A 14550-nucleotide genomic window follows, 5' to 3' on the forward strand; every position below is an offset into this window, starting at 1 on the left:
ATCAATCTTTATCATTGGTGAGATTTCTAGATAAGAACCTTTAATACTTCTGGGTCTTGGTTTTCTCATATGTAAAATATGGAAGATGGACTACATAATTTGCAAAGTCCTTTTGCCTTTTAAAAGTCTTTGAAGTCTGATACCCTTTAAGATCATTTCTACCACAACTTTTCATGAATATCTAGTTCTTACAAATGGGTTTTTTTTGGTCGTAGAAAAGAAATTTGCTGCTTAAGCAAAGTGTTTTTGGACATAGTCAATTAATGCTAAGTCAGGCACTTGAGTGTGGCATTAATACTTTATTGGAATTATATCAATTTTATCAACACTGAATATCTAGTTTCTGTCTGATTTTTAATCTGGATAGAAGTCAGGTAATTCATAGTCATTCTAAGATGTACAGTGATTTCAACATTTGTACTGAAATATTTTCCTCCATTCTTTTCCTATCTTGGACAGCTTTCTATATGTGACATGCCACCTAATTTTTCCTCCTTCCCTGTAGTAGTGTTGATGTAGCAATAAACATGTGGGCTTTGAACAGATTGAAGTCAGAATCACTTCTATCTCTTGCTTTGCTCTGCCTGCATTAGGGAATCTTTCTTTTTGTTTCATTTCTTTTGTAGGCTCTCTGTCCCTCTTCAAAAAGACAGATGTCTTCATTTTTTTGGAGAGGCTCCTTCTGTTACAGGCGTCTGTGCTAATTTACTGCCGTAAAAAATGAGAGAGGTTATAGGAAAAATATGCTCAGGTAAACAAAGTGTACAAATTTGATTTGGAGAAAGAATGTTAGTCAAATATCATCAGAATCATCAACCTACAAAGACAAGTGATAAGGTTCTGAGTTTGATGTAACAAAAATGTCTACCTGACCAACTGACCAACATAACAAAATTACAGCAATACTCAATTTTGTTAAACTTTCTGCTCCTTCTCTAATATTTACAATTGTCCTTCTTTGTTTCTTCCTTCTTATATATCTCTCCCTCACTTCATTCTCTTCTTTCTTTGAATTTTTTTGTGGACCTGACATGATTTCAAAGAATTATTATATAGACCCAAAAAAATCATTGTATCACCTGAAAAAGGCAAATATAACTACATCTTACCTTATGTTCATGTTGTTTGTATGTTATGGTGGGAGAATTTTTTCAACTTTTGTCTGTGCTTTTATTTTACTTTTAACCAGATTAAACATAGTTTTAGATTTAGGTAGCTCAGCAAATTTTGTATTGCTGTGTCAGTTATCCCTCTTGTGGCTGAAGTTTATTCTGATAGAAAAATGTGGCTTTCTAAACTGGTAATTAATTATAAAGGCATATAGTTAGAGATTTATTTGTATCTCATGACTAAAGTTACAGCTTGGTTAGTTTTGACTTCAATCTCATTTTTCACATTGACTAAGTAACCTAGAAAATAACACTATTTTTCCAGAAAGAAATCTCCTAAGGACACCAAAAAGATGAACATGTTGTTTGGTTTCAAGATGGCATAGGCTTAGATTTGCATTCTTAGAGTATTACTTCTAATGATCTGAAAGGACATCCAAGTATTGGGGCTTATAAATTATCCTTTTATTGCATACTGTTGCAGATTTCCTCATAGGTTTGTTTTGTTTTTTACCTTAAAATTTCAAAATATTTTACTGAGGTGTAACAGAGAGTAAAAATAACTAAAACTATGAAAATTTAAAAAGATTTAACAAAAAGTCTTTCAAAAGGATTAGGTTGAAGGGCACCACAGGGTTCTGAAGCATTCTGGAAATAGAAGGGAGGGACAGAAGGTCATGCTTATATTATTATGTTAGGATTTCAGTTAAAAGCTATAAGACACAGTTCTCACATATTCACAATGAAAACTAATACTGTCTTATGCTAAAATCTTTCAGATGTTGCTAAAGACAAAATATCAACATTTTATTAAGGTGTTATTTTTTTCTATGCTTATTAGAAATATATATATATACATAAATACATATATTTATATATGCATTGCATGTACCCATTCTTTTTCTATATAAATTTCATGAATAGTTGAAAGAAACATCTATTGGCATGAAAACTAATTTTATTACAAATAAATTATACACATTATAAATTATACAAATAAATGTAACACAGATTTAAAAATATTCTTAATAATTTGTTGTACTGAGGGAAAGGTATTGCATTTGAAAATTAAAGTAGTGTAAAAAAGAAAATTAGTCTCATATCTAAAATCTTTGGGTACCATTTTTTCATATAAAATATTGCTATTCTTATTTTTACATTGGAAAGGTTTAAGATTTAAATTATCTGAAAATTTGAAAAGGTCAGGTGATAGTTTTCAAAATTACTTCCCCCAAATATAGCACTCTGTTTTTTTCACTTTCAGAAAAAAAAGTTACTATTCCCTCATTGTTAATGAGGGTAACATTCATAGGGTAACATTAAGAGTCCATAACATAAGAAATGCATTACCTATAGTAAGAATTATCTTTTAGATATTTCATGGAATGTTTTTTTATTTTAATCTGATTTTTCTAATATCAAACTCTTTCTTTCTTTCTTTCTCTTTCTTTCTTTCTTTCTTTCTTTCTTTCTTTCTTTCTTTCTTTCTTTTTCTTTCTTTCTTTTTCTTTCTTTTCCTTTCCTTTCTTCCTTCCTTCCTTCCTTCCTTCCATGACTCCAATATGTATGTGAGTTATCATAGATACTTAAATTTAGATCTTATTAAAGGATTTTAGTAGTGACTTATATGGGGTTATTTATAAAGCTATTTGGATAATCAAAATAATCAATCTCCTCTTTCCCCCTTCTTTTTAACTCCTCTCCACCTGACAATTAAATTTTATCAATTTTAAAACATTATTTATCTAAAAGAAATATGGCAGGAAAAACATCCATGGCAAACATTAGGAAGGTTTTGAGATTTATTTTCTAACTCTAAGCTGTATCTTAGACACTTAATCTGTTTGATAATTTTGAATAAACTGACTTGATATTTCAAATACAGACAGTGAGTTTAATTTCCAAAATCAAAGAAATCAGACAAGTTGATTATTTTTAATAAAGAATTGATCCATTTGATTAAAGTACCAAACTATTTATACACATTGTCAATTTTTTTTGCTATTAAATTCTTACCTGATCCCTAAAAATACTTGTTATACAAAAGAATAAAAATCTTGTTCTCCCCATTTCAATTGTCCTACTAATTTCACAGTGGTATAGTGGGAAACATGTTGAGTAAAAGTATTAAAATATTTTAAAGCCACATGGGATTATTAAGAACTGGAATGAATCCTCTAAATCATTGGGGCAACTGTTCATCAGATGCTTTTTCTTAAAAAGAAAAAAAAAAGCACAACTCCATACTTTACTGGAAACCTATAATTCACAGCTGTTATTTCAAGCAATGTTCCTGGAGAATGGTCAGAGGAATATACTGGAACACTGGAAGAAGAAGAAATTAACCAAATTCATCATTTGCGTTTAATTTTGCATTTTCATTCAATTAATTCCCCTTACTTGTCTAGCAAGACTGAACTCCTCTTAAAAGTCATAATTCCTTTCAGCTCAGTGTAAATTATGATGCCTGAGAGTCTTGGACTATGAATAATGTGGCTTATTTTGGGGAGCTGCTGTACTGTCATTTTGGGATGGGAAAAACAAAAGCATTTCACACACTCAAAGCAAAGGTAGTGAGTGTTGAAAGTAATCAATGACTTCCTTTTATTGCCTCTAAATGACAAGCTTAACAATTGTCATAGAACTCACCAGTGCATTCTGGAAATCTCATTCTGTCATCATAAAACTCTGACTCTAGCAACATCTGTCTAGAGCTGGACAGAGCCCCAGTGACCCTGTGCTCACATTGTATCCCTGGTGGTCAGAAAGCAAGCAAGAAAGGTAAAAGTAAAGAAACATGTAAACAGCTTAAAAGACAGAAAAGTACTCTCAGAAGGAAACCTTTTCTTTCTTTTTGTTCATAGCTGTCAGAGAAATTCTCTGGATGTATCTTTGCTTTCACTGAACAAGAATCAAAACAGAATTTTATGTCATTATACAAATAAAATTAGTGATGAACTTTCAACTCCTTTTTGCCTTTTTCCCTCACTGCCTTCCTAATCACAATATGTGGCAAAGTTTACTTTTTGTTGTATTGGGATTATATTTAGATTTGATAATATTATAACATAAGGCAAATATTAACAGATCATTGAGGAAAACAAGAAAGAAAGAATGGACCTTCATCTTGTCTCTCTTAAGGCCAAGAGATTTTATTTTCCTCTCTCAGTTCCACATGGGGTTGGCAAGGATATTATCACCAGGTCCTTTTCATTTTCTAGAATGTGCCATTTCACCCAGTCTAGAAAAATGAATTCTTGCCACCAGATATTTTTCTCAGCAATAATGCAAAGAAATTAAATGTATAGATATACTAGTTCTTTCTGATTTATTTTCTTTAAAACTTATTATTGTTCTACTAAACTTATTATTTTCTATATTTTATCTCTAGATATGTTTTTCTTGGACTTTGGAGGCCTCATATCACTGCAAAACTACTTAGATGAAACAAAGTTTAATGAAAGAGAGTGCAGAGAAATTCTGTTACTTGTTCTACTTTGAACTTCTAAGTTGTAGACATCATCTCTTCTTATTTATCTGTGAATGAATGAACATACCTTTGCCAAGAGGGGGGTGATTGAATAATAAGGCAAATTATAAGGCCAGTATACTTCTCTTGGCACTCAAGCAAATCAATCACACTAGGAAAAAAAAAAGACTGATCATTAAAATTTTCAGACAGGGTTTGATTGCCTTAGACTATAAAAAGGATTTTTTTTTTCAAATCTATGGGAAATGTACCTTACAAATACAAATCAATTTATGTAACATGCTTTCTCAGCTTTACAAATATTAGAATGAACAGAAATCTTAAGCACTTACTACCTCTATTTTTTTGTTTTGTTTTGTTTTTAATTTGCCTATGAACATTCAGAAAAGTTCAGAAAACTCACATATACGACACAAGTTTTCAGTTCCACCCCCTCTGCCTCAAGTGCACCAAGACAAAGCAGTAATCTATCTAGTTTATTTCTTTGAAAATGGTGTTCTTAAAGTACATCTTGCAGATAGATTATCTATCCCTCACAGCAAAGCTTCACAATGGGAGTCTAATAATTGCTCCTTTTCTAATTTCACTAAATGAGTTATAATTATTTTATGTCTGTTTTATGGTTACTGAATAGTATTAACCTAAACTCTAATTATAATATAACTTTCAAAGAAATGTATGGACACCAAATTGATGAACAGCCAGCTTATGTAGGAACATTCCATAAAGCAGAAACACAGCTAATAGTTTTAGAAATAGCATGTTAAAATTCAGGAACACAATTCATTTGTGAATGAAACAGGATGTAAATTCATTGAGTTTATATCTTCCAAGACTAGGTGGACAGGAACATGCAGTTGTGATTAATACAATTAAAATAAATTTACAGTTAAGCACAAAATTGCCATTTTCCAATATGTTTGAAACCAATGATAAACAATTTAATCCCATATCATACTCATACTGTGAGTATATGGTGGCCATCCAGTCACTGGGATTTATAACAATCTTAGCAAAATAAACACTATGTCACTAAAGCAGATTCTGTTATTAAAGGAAGCAATTTGCCTATGATGTTTTAGTAGGCAATTGCTATTTGGAAATTCTTCAAGTAGATATTTTAATATTTTAATAAAAGAAAATTGATTTTATCTATGTATTTATCATAAAGGAAGGGAAGAACAAATGTGTCCTTTAATTTAAAAAAAAAATTCTGTAAGTACTGAAAAATAAGTTTTTTAAGGGAAATATACCTTAATGTTTGACAAACTTTTTTGAAATGTTTCCATAAGTAATAAATTAGAGAATATTCACACACAGATTGATTGGATTCATTATGTAATTAAGTGCATTATTAATTGAAAAAGTTTTGTTTTATCAAAATAAATGGCAATCCAAAGCACTCATCACTTTGTGAAATCCTTACAACTTGCCTACAAATATTGACTCATATGAGCATATTTAATTCAACATGTCTTTAATTTTATTTCTTTAAATTTTGAATGGACAATGTTTATAGATTTATAGCCTGTTTTAGATATTGAAGATAGCAGCTAGATTTTTTTAATTTCAAAATTTCTAAAATATACAAATCAAATCATTAAAGAGGTTGAACATATTCTGGTCACTTTATGGTGGCTGGAGGATGGAGTTTATGCTCAGTCTGAAAGAAGAAACTGGAAAGCTACCTATCAAAGTAAAACTTTCAATAAAAAAGTACATCTTGCAGATTTTTGTTGATTTTATTTATTTATGTTTTTTTTGTTGATTAACATATTAAAATGACTCCATTAGCCATCTTGAATGTACACAGGACATTTGTAGATTCCAAGTCTTAATTACTACTACCTGTGGAGCATTGACTACCATTTCTAACAACAATAAAAATATTAAGAATAGCAGCCATTATTTAATAGGTGCTTATGATGAGTCAGATAAGGGCATTTTAATGATTATTTTATGAGGAACTCAGTAAACTAAGTATTATCAATATCATTATTATATGGTATCAGGTATCAGAAAGGTTAAATACCTTCACCATAATAACTTAGTTGTTGGTGCTGAATATGAATCCCAGAATATTGTTCCCATTGTCAGCAACCAAAATGTTTTCAATCAGGTGACTAAAAAATGAAAACCAAATGTTTTCAATCAGGTGACTAAAAAAATCACATCAGTCCTAATGTTTTTCTAAGATTTCAAAATAGGGTTAATGGTTTCCCAAAAGACTATTCTAAACTCTGGTATAATCCACTGATTATTTATTGAAGACCTCTAATAAGCCAAGTACTGGTACCTAGGAGTACCAAGGTAATAAAGCATCGCCCCTTATTCTCAAGAGGTCTCTGGTCTGGTTCTAAAGACTGATGTAAACATTAAAATTTTATTTAATGTGATAACCCTGTGAAGATGGTTTCTAGACTGGGGATATGCAACACAATCTGTGGAGTCTAGAAAATACTTCCTATTAGATATAATGTTTGAACTAAATGTTTAATAGTTGAGGAAGGGTTGTCAAATTAAAGAAAATCAGAGGCTTTCATCAGAGGGAACCTCAAGATGAAAGCTCAAACCCTTTATCCACTCAGAGGTGAATAGAGATATGGAAGGGTTGTATCTTCTTGTTGTTTTTTATTTTCCTTCGCAGATTGAGAAAAGAAAAATGTGAATAGCTGGTGAAGGCTGAGAAAGTGATGCAGTGATCTGATTCTTTGTCATTTACAATTCTGGGCAACCTTGAAAATAACTTCTCAATTTCCAGACTATATTCATTTCCAGATTCTTCATTCTATCAACTAATCTCATTATTATAATTATTATCTAATTCTTAGAATAACTGCTATAACATAAAGTATGGATATGGCAGCTGCCAACCTCATGGCTATCTAATAGTCTAGCAAGAAATGTTTTCTGTTATTGCTAATGTACAAGTTGAATTTTGACTCATTTTCTCATTTTACCTTGCTCCATTTCCTTATGGCTGGACAAATTGATTTAAAGTCTGTGTCCTGTGTGCCTCTTTTCTTTAATTTTAATAAGAGAAAAAATTCTGTTAAGCAGCACTATAAACAACTGATTGTGGTTTTAAGACATAATTTGTTTTTGGTGTAAACTTTTGACCTCTTTTCAGTTCACAAGACTTCTTAAAGTGAGCTTATTTGAATGGCTAATAATTTGCTTAGCTAACAAATTCCTATGTCTTCCATTATATCTCCTAGCACTAAACAACCTACTTATACACTAGCAAAATAATCTGATAAAGAGTTCCATAATATCAGCACTTCACACTACTAGCCTTCCCCTCCCGGCCCAACCAAGTTACAAAGTGAGCTAGGTTATTTTCTCTTCACTAGATTGTCTATAAAACAACATCTGGGTCTCCTCAGTTTATCATTTTTGCTCCCTTTATACCACTTGAGCATCCTTATAAATTCAGAATGGGCTTCCATCTGCTAAAAGCTTTTTAACATGTTTATTTTTTATTCTTTACCTTGAGTTTAAATCCATAATGCAAAGGTTTTTTTTTTTTTTTGCTACTGTTATTTTAACCAACCTTGGTATACAGTGTGAGAAACCATCCTGTAGTTAAGCATTTGCTCATCTGTAGTGCAAAAGATGTATATTTTTGTGAAATGTGCCATGACCTCTCCTAGAAAGAGGTGACTTCTTCATCTGTTTGGGTTCCCATTTCATCTACAGCAATACCCTGAGGAAAATATATGTTTTGGTTCCATATGCTAAAATTTAATAGGGCGAAATATTATGTGACTATGTGCTATTAAACATTGTATTTTTACTGAGGGATACAAGGTAGAGAAAACACATGAATCTGAAATGCTGACATGGGAATGCCATTGTCTCATTCTAACATATTCTCCTATACCTTTTCCTATCCATCCTCTAAATGTGATCTTCATGCTTTGGTAGAAGAATGAATGCCTTGGTACAACATAGCCTTCTAAAAATGACAAGCATAAAACCAGGAACATTGTCTCAAATTCCTATATACATAGACATAGGTAATAAAATTACAAAGAGCAATTTTACCAGAAGACATTTCTCAATAGTATTATATCCCATTCCCAGCCAGGACTACTATGAAATGGAGCCATCCATGCAGCCTGTGACAAAATTGACTGATCTCTTTTTCTAGAATGAATATCCTTCTCCAGCCAAGGGAATGGAATGCTCCCACCTGTATATGACAAATTTTGGTAATCTGCTCTCTGAGCATTTATTAAAATGTAGTCTTAGTTTAAACTCAGGAATATTAAATAAGGCATAGCACTCACCCAGCTTCCCAAAGAGACTGCAATTAGTTCAAGATAGATGTCATTTTTCTCAGTGCTAAGGGATCTGAAATTGCTTCATATTTATTTAGGGGCTCAAATTTTCAGTTTATGAAAAAACAAACCAGAGGAGGAAGTATGGTTTAATAAACTGAACAGAGCTTCAGGGGTCTGAAATCTACTACTTAGTCCGGTGGCTGCTCAATCATTATTAATCAATTATGAATATTTACCAGTAAGAGAAGAGAATCGATCTGTATCTTTTTCTTTATATAATAAGGCATTTAAGGAAGTTTAAAGGACATAATTGTTAACCATTTGAATTCATATTAATTCACTCTTGAGGGATCTGATAATCGTATCATCACTATAGGGCTGTTTCTGTTAAACACACTTAGTCTGTATGTTCGTATCATTAGTTACTCAGATGGATTCATGACTTTTTGACATTTTTGCATACACCCAATTATTATTTCCTAAAAGGTTTAGTTTTTTGTTTGTTTGTTTTCTTTCCACCCTTCAAATATTATACTTTCTCTCTACTATGGAGTATAGAACCATCTGTTGCATAATTTAGGTAGAGTGATGCTTAGGATGGTGGAGTGGTGAGGCCAGCAACATTCTAAAATCAGCCCCACCTCTGTCATTGAGTTTATGTGTGACTACGGAGAAATTAAACCTCAGCTTCTGCACTGGTAAAGTTGGGGAAATACTCTTCAGCTGGTAAAGTTGGGGAAATGCTCTTCAACAGCACATTTGATTGCTATGAACATTAAACAGGGTAATATATGTATAGTCTTCATCTCTATACTTCACATATAGTAGGTACTCAATAAATATTAAATAAGGTTATTATCACTGTTTGCCCAGTGGCTTCTGGAGCATCCATTTATTTTTAAAAATTGAATTGTTATGTATAGAAAGGCCAGTGAGTGCCAAAACAGAATTTATATTACTTTCTTTTATTTCCAAGAGGTTATGAATGTCTGCTCTGGCCTAATAATCCTTTATTTCTTATGTAATTGAGGAAGTGACTTCTTCCCATTATTGTGAGATCAAGAGTAACTAAAAACAAACAATTTTAGTTGAGCTCTGAATTATTCTTTCTGGTAGTCCTTTTTGAACCTTAATACCTGAGTTTCAGAATGTTTTAATACTTACCATTTTCACCCCATATCATTTTGTGTTTCTGCCATTTTCTGTCTGTTCTCACTGGTATTAGAACACTGAATTAGTATTCATAATTTAGTGTTCTACCATTTCTTGTGCCAATAATTAACTCATGAGAATTTACTATACTTCTGTGGGCCTTAGGGTTAAACTTCACTGTAGGAAGGATCTTCATTCATTTAGTTCAATGACATACTTTAAGCCCCTAAGTTAGTACTTGGCCAAAGTAGCTGTTTAAAAAATTTTATTAAATGAGTACATAAATAAATTGAATTATATGAATATTGGAACAATTAGACAATATCTAAAGCTCCTCTAATTTTAAAATTGTGAAGATTTAATGCTATTTGAACTCCCTCTGATTTCTAGATTTCCAGCTTGATCAATAACTTACATGTAGAATTCTTTTTTGGCTTGTTCATCATATTAAGACTATTACTGTTTTCAGCTGTCAGACTGATCTTTTAGTCATTGATTTACATCCCAAACTCCCTTTCCTCACAATATATTTCTGGGTTGGTGATGGCGTTCCTGGTTTTTGTTTTATTTTGCATTGTTTTTGTTTTGTTTATTTTTTTAAGATTTTATCTATTTATTTGAGAGAAAGAGAGAGAAAGCATGAGCCAGGGTGGGTGAAGGACTAAGGGAGAGGGAGAAGCAGACTCCCCACTGAGCAGGGAGTCTTACTGGGGAGCTCGATCCCAGGACCCTGAGATCATGACCTGAGCCGAAAGCAGACACTTTACTGGCTGAACTTACCAGATGCCCTAATTTTGTTTTTTAATATGCTTGACACTTTACAGTTTACTTTAGTATAGGGTCCATCATTTAATTAAAGATATCCTAAATCAGCCCAGATCTTTCCCTCTTTGAGTTGTAGGGCTCATCAATTATTGATTAAGTAAAATTCCATAATTTATAATTCTCTTATCTTCTTAGAAATACATCTATCTTTAATTTACTTGGTAATTTCCCTTACATATCTCTTAGATGTTTGAATCTAGCTCATTTATCTTCAACATCTTTCCTAATCTCATAGTACTCAAAGTGGAATCCTTTGTCCACATCATTCAATATCAACTAGGACACTGACTTAAAGATGTAAATCAGTAGACTCTTCCTAAAACCCACTCACTCCATGGCAAGGGAGGTGAGTCTTCAAAAACCTGGACTTTTCACACAAAAAGCTAGATGATAGTTGAGGCAAAGAACATTGCCTTACCCTTTTCACATTGTCACCATGGCCACCTGAATTGTAATTTCCTGTGATAATTTCTTGCCTGACTTTCTGTGAGCTTTATTCCAAAAAAAAAAAAAAAAGTTTTATTTCATCAGACTAAACATTTCTCCTAAGATGCAATGTGTATAAATATGTACTGATAGAAGAATGACTTCCAGAATGGCCATGTGAATAGGTCTGCAGATCCTCTCCCTAGGGAAATTGTCATAACTAGTGAAAATTATTTTTAGAGATAACCAAGGTCTCTGGAAATTGTCTTAAGGTCATAAAGAAAATGAAGAAATACTTGACCAAGAAAATATACTAAATATCAGAAAGAACAGCAAGAGTTTTTAGCATTCAAGCCACAAGTAGCTACCTTCTTCTCTCTTCCCAACTCAGCATGGCAGAATCTCCATTCTTCACAGGTGTATGCAAGAACATAAAGCTCTCTCTCCTCTCAGGTCCTGGGCTAGAGCTATATAGTATGCCTGGAGAAATGCAGGACATGAGCATCCACCCAGCTCAGGTTGTAGAAGTTCTTTTCCAGGCAAGAACAGCTGAGAAGTCTGGTGCTTTCTTTTTCCCTCAGCTCCAAATCAAAAGGCAGAAACTCTATACCAGGTGCAACAGGCTGAGAATACCCTAACTGTTATTGTATTAACCCCAGCTTGTTTGCAGTGCAGAGGTTTAATGCACGGAGAAGCAAGTCAAAAAGACAGAAGGCTTACCTATCTGTCAAATCAATGCCCTGTTGATAGAACAGTGGTCTTATTCCTACTGAAGCAGGACACTTTCCATGCCCCTAGCTCCAGAGCTGTGTTGTGGAGGTTTGATGCAGGCAAGAGGTAGGCAGTAAAAATAGAGAGCTCTTAACTTCTACCTAAAACAGTTGACTTTATTTTGAGCAGAGAGGGGAGAAGTTCAAGACTAAATTTAGTGTTGAACAAAATGGAGAACATGGAGATAAGCAATCAAGAGAAGGCTATTAACTTACAAGGAGCCACAAGCTAAACCATAAAGCAGCAAGAAGATAGAGGAAAAAAATAGCCAAGAAGAGCCCTCTTCAAATATTGCTTCTGCAAAGGGCCCCAAATTTAATTGGGTCAGACTGTTAAGTAATAATGTCCCAGGGCATTATCAAAAACAATAGACCAATTAGCTAGAAATTAGTGGAGGCTGATATCTCGGTGTGATCCTAATGGAGATGCAAACCTTAAATGAAAGACAGGCAAACAGTGCAGGGAGTTCTACTAAAGTCATTGTCATCCTTGGCTGACTGTGCAAGGCTTCACACTCTGAGGAGAATCATTAAAAATTACACATTGATATGTTAAAAATAAAAGATAGCAGGAGGGGAAGAATGAAGGGGGGGAAATCGGAGGGGGAGATGAACCATGAGAGATGATGGACTCTGAAAAACAAACTGAGGGTTCTAGAGGGGAGGGGGATGGGGGATGGGTTAGCCTAGTGATGGTATTAAAAAGGGCACATACTGCATGGAGCACTGGGTGTTATATGCAAACAATGAATCATGGAACAGTACATCAAAAACTAATGATGTAATGTATGGTGATTAACATAACATAATAATAAAAAAAGTTACACACTGAGGTGGGAAATTGACGATCAGTATCTAGAGTTCCTATGATATGTTATTTGAATTGTCCAGATTAAAAACAACAACAACAACAACAAAACCTGCAAAGAAACAGGAAATTATGACACAGACAAAAAAATTTGCCAACAGAAACTACCTTTGAAAAGGTGCAAATGTCAGATTAGCAAAGACTTCAAAACAACTATTGAAAATAAACTGAAAAAAAAAATAAAGGAAACTTTGCTTAAAGAAGTAAAGGAAGGTATGATCACAGTGGCTCATCAAATAGAGAATATTCAAAAATAGACAGAAATTCTTTAAGATAAAGAAATGGAGGGGCACATGGGTGGCTCAATTGGTTAAACAGCTGCCTTTGGCTCAAGTCATGATCCCAGGGTCCTGGCATCGAGCCCCGCATCGGGCTTCCTGCTCCACAGGGAGCCTGCTTCTCCCTCTCCCTCTGCCTGCTGCTCCCTCTGCTTATGCTCTCTCTTTCCCTCCCTGTCAAATGAATAAATAAAATCTTAAAAAAAAAAAGAAATGGAAATTCTAAAGTTTAAAAGTACAGCAAACAAAATAAAAATTTACCACAGACACTAAATCGTAGATTTTATCTGATGTAAGAAAGAATTAGCAAATTTGAAGATATGTCCATAGAGATGAACAGAGAAGAAAAGAAAGTGAAGAGTCTCAGAGAATTGTGGGTACCATTCAGTGCATCAACATATGCATTATGGAAGCACCAGAAGGAGAGGAGAATATGAAAAAAGGCAGAAAAATATTTGAATAAGTAATGACTTGTAACTTCTCATATTTGATGAAAAATATTAATCTATACAGCCAAGAATCTCAACTCCAAGTAGTAAAACATGAAGAGATCTTAATTCTGAACATCATAGTCAAAATGTAGAAAAATAAAGTCAAAGAGAACATCAGAAAGAGATAAACAACTCATCAGGTAGAATTGAGACCCAATGAGATTGAGAGCTAACTTCTAATCAGAAACAATGGAACCAGAAGATTGACATATTTAAAGTACTGAAAGAAAAAATTACTTGCCAATCAAGAATCTTGTATCCAGCAAAACTATCTTTCAAAAAGTGAAAATAAAGGTTAAAAAAATCCCAAATAAACAAAAACTGAAATGATTTTGTTGTTAGCAGACTAACCTTGACAAAAAGAAGAGGGGACATATCCCAACTTATCCTCTGAGGCTGTTATTACTGTGATATCAAAACTGAAGACCTGCCAAGGAAACTACAGAACAATATCTTTTATGATTCTAGACACAAAAATTCCTCAACAGAATACTAGCAAATCAAATCTAGTAAGACATAGAACATATAGAAAGGACTATACATCATTATCAAATTGGATTTATCCCAGGAAGGCAAGATTGGATCAACATGAAAATCATTCAATATAATACAACTTGTCAACAGAAGCACAAGTCATGTATAGAAGTTTTGACCACCATATTGTACACCTGAAGCTAATATAACTGGAATTAAAATTTAAAACTTAAAAATAAAAAAAATTAAAAAAAAGTACAGAAATACAGAAAAAAAGGACAAAAAGCACATGATCATTTTAATAGATGCAGAAAAAGCATTTGACAAAACCTAACACCATTTGATGATAAAAACACAACCAACTAGGAAAAAGAAGGAAAC

The 14550-nt window shown here is 33.0% G+C and overlaps 1 long non-coding RNA gene across 2 annotated transcripts; it reads right to left on the reverse strand.

The window, feature by feature from the left end:
* Positions 1-309: 309 nt before the first annotated feature.
* Positions 310-14127, reverse strand: LOC141374829 (uncharacterized). Of its 2 annotated transcripts, none has more exons than XR_012381969.1 (4): positions 14047-14127; positions 11657-11768; positions 4667-4750; positions 310-708 (listed from the first exon to the last, which is right to left on the reverse strand). It is a non-coding gene; the product is annotated as an uncharacterized lncRNA (long non-coding RNA). The 2 variants fall into 2 exon arrangements; XR_012381970.1 differs by lacking the exon at positions 310-708 and adding an exon at positions 3218-3434.
* Positions 14128-14550: the final 423 nt, after the last annotated feature.

The sequence above is a fragment of the Callorhinus ursinus genome, unplaced genomic scaffold, assembly GCF_003265705.2.
Source record: "Callorhinus ursinus isolate GAN/ISIS: 27379988/994484 unplaced genomic scaffold, GSC_fseal_2.0 scaffold2, whole genome shotgun sequence".
NCBI classification, from domain to species: domain Eukaryota; kingdom Metazoa; phylum Chordata; class Mammalia; order Carnivora; family Otariidae; genus Callorhinus; species Callorhinus ursinus.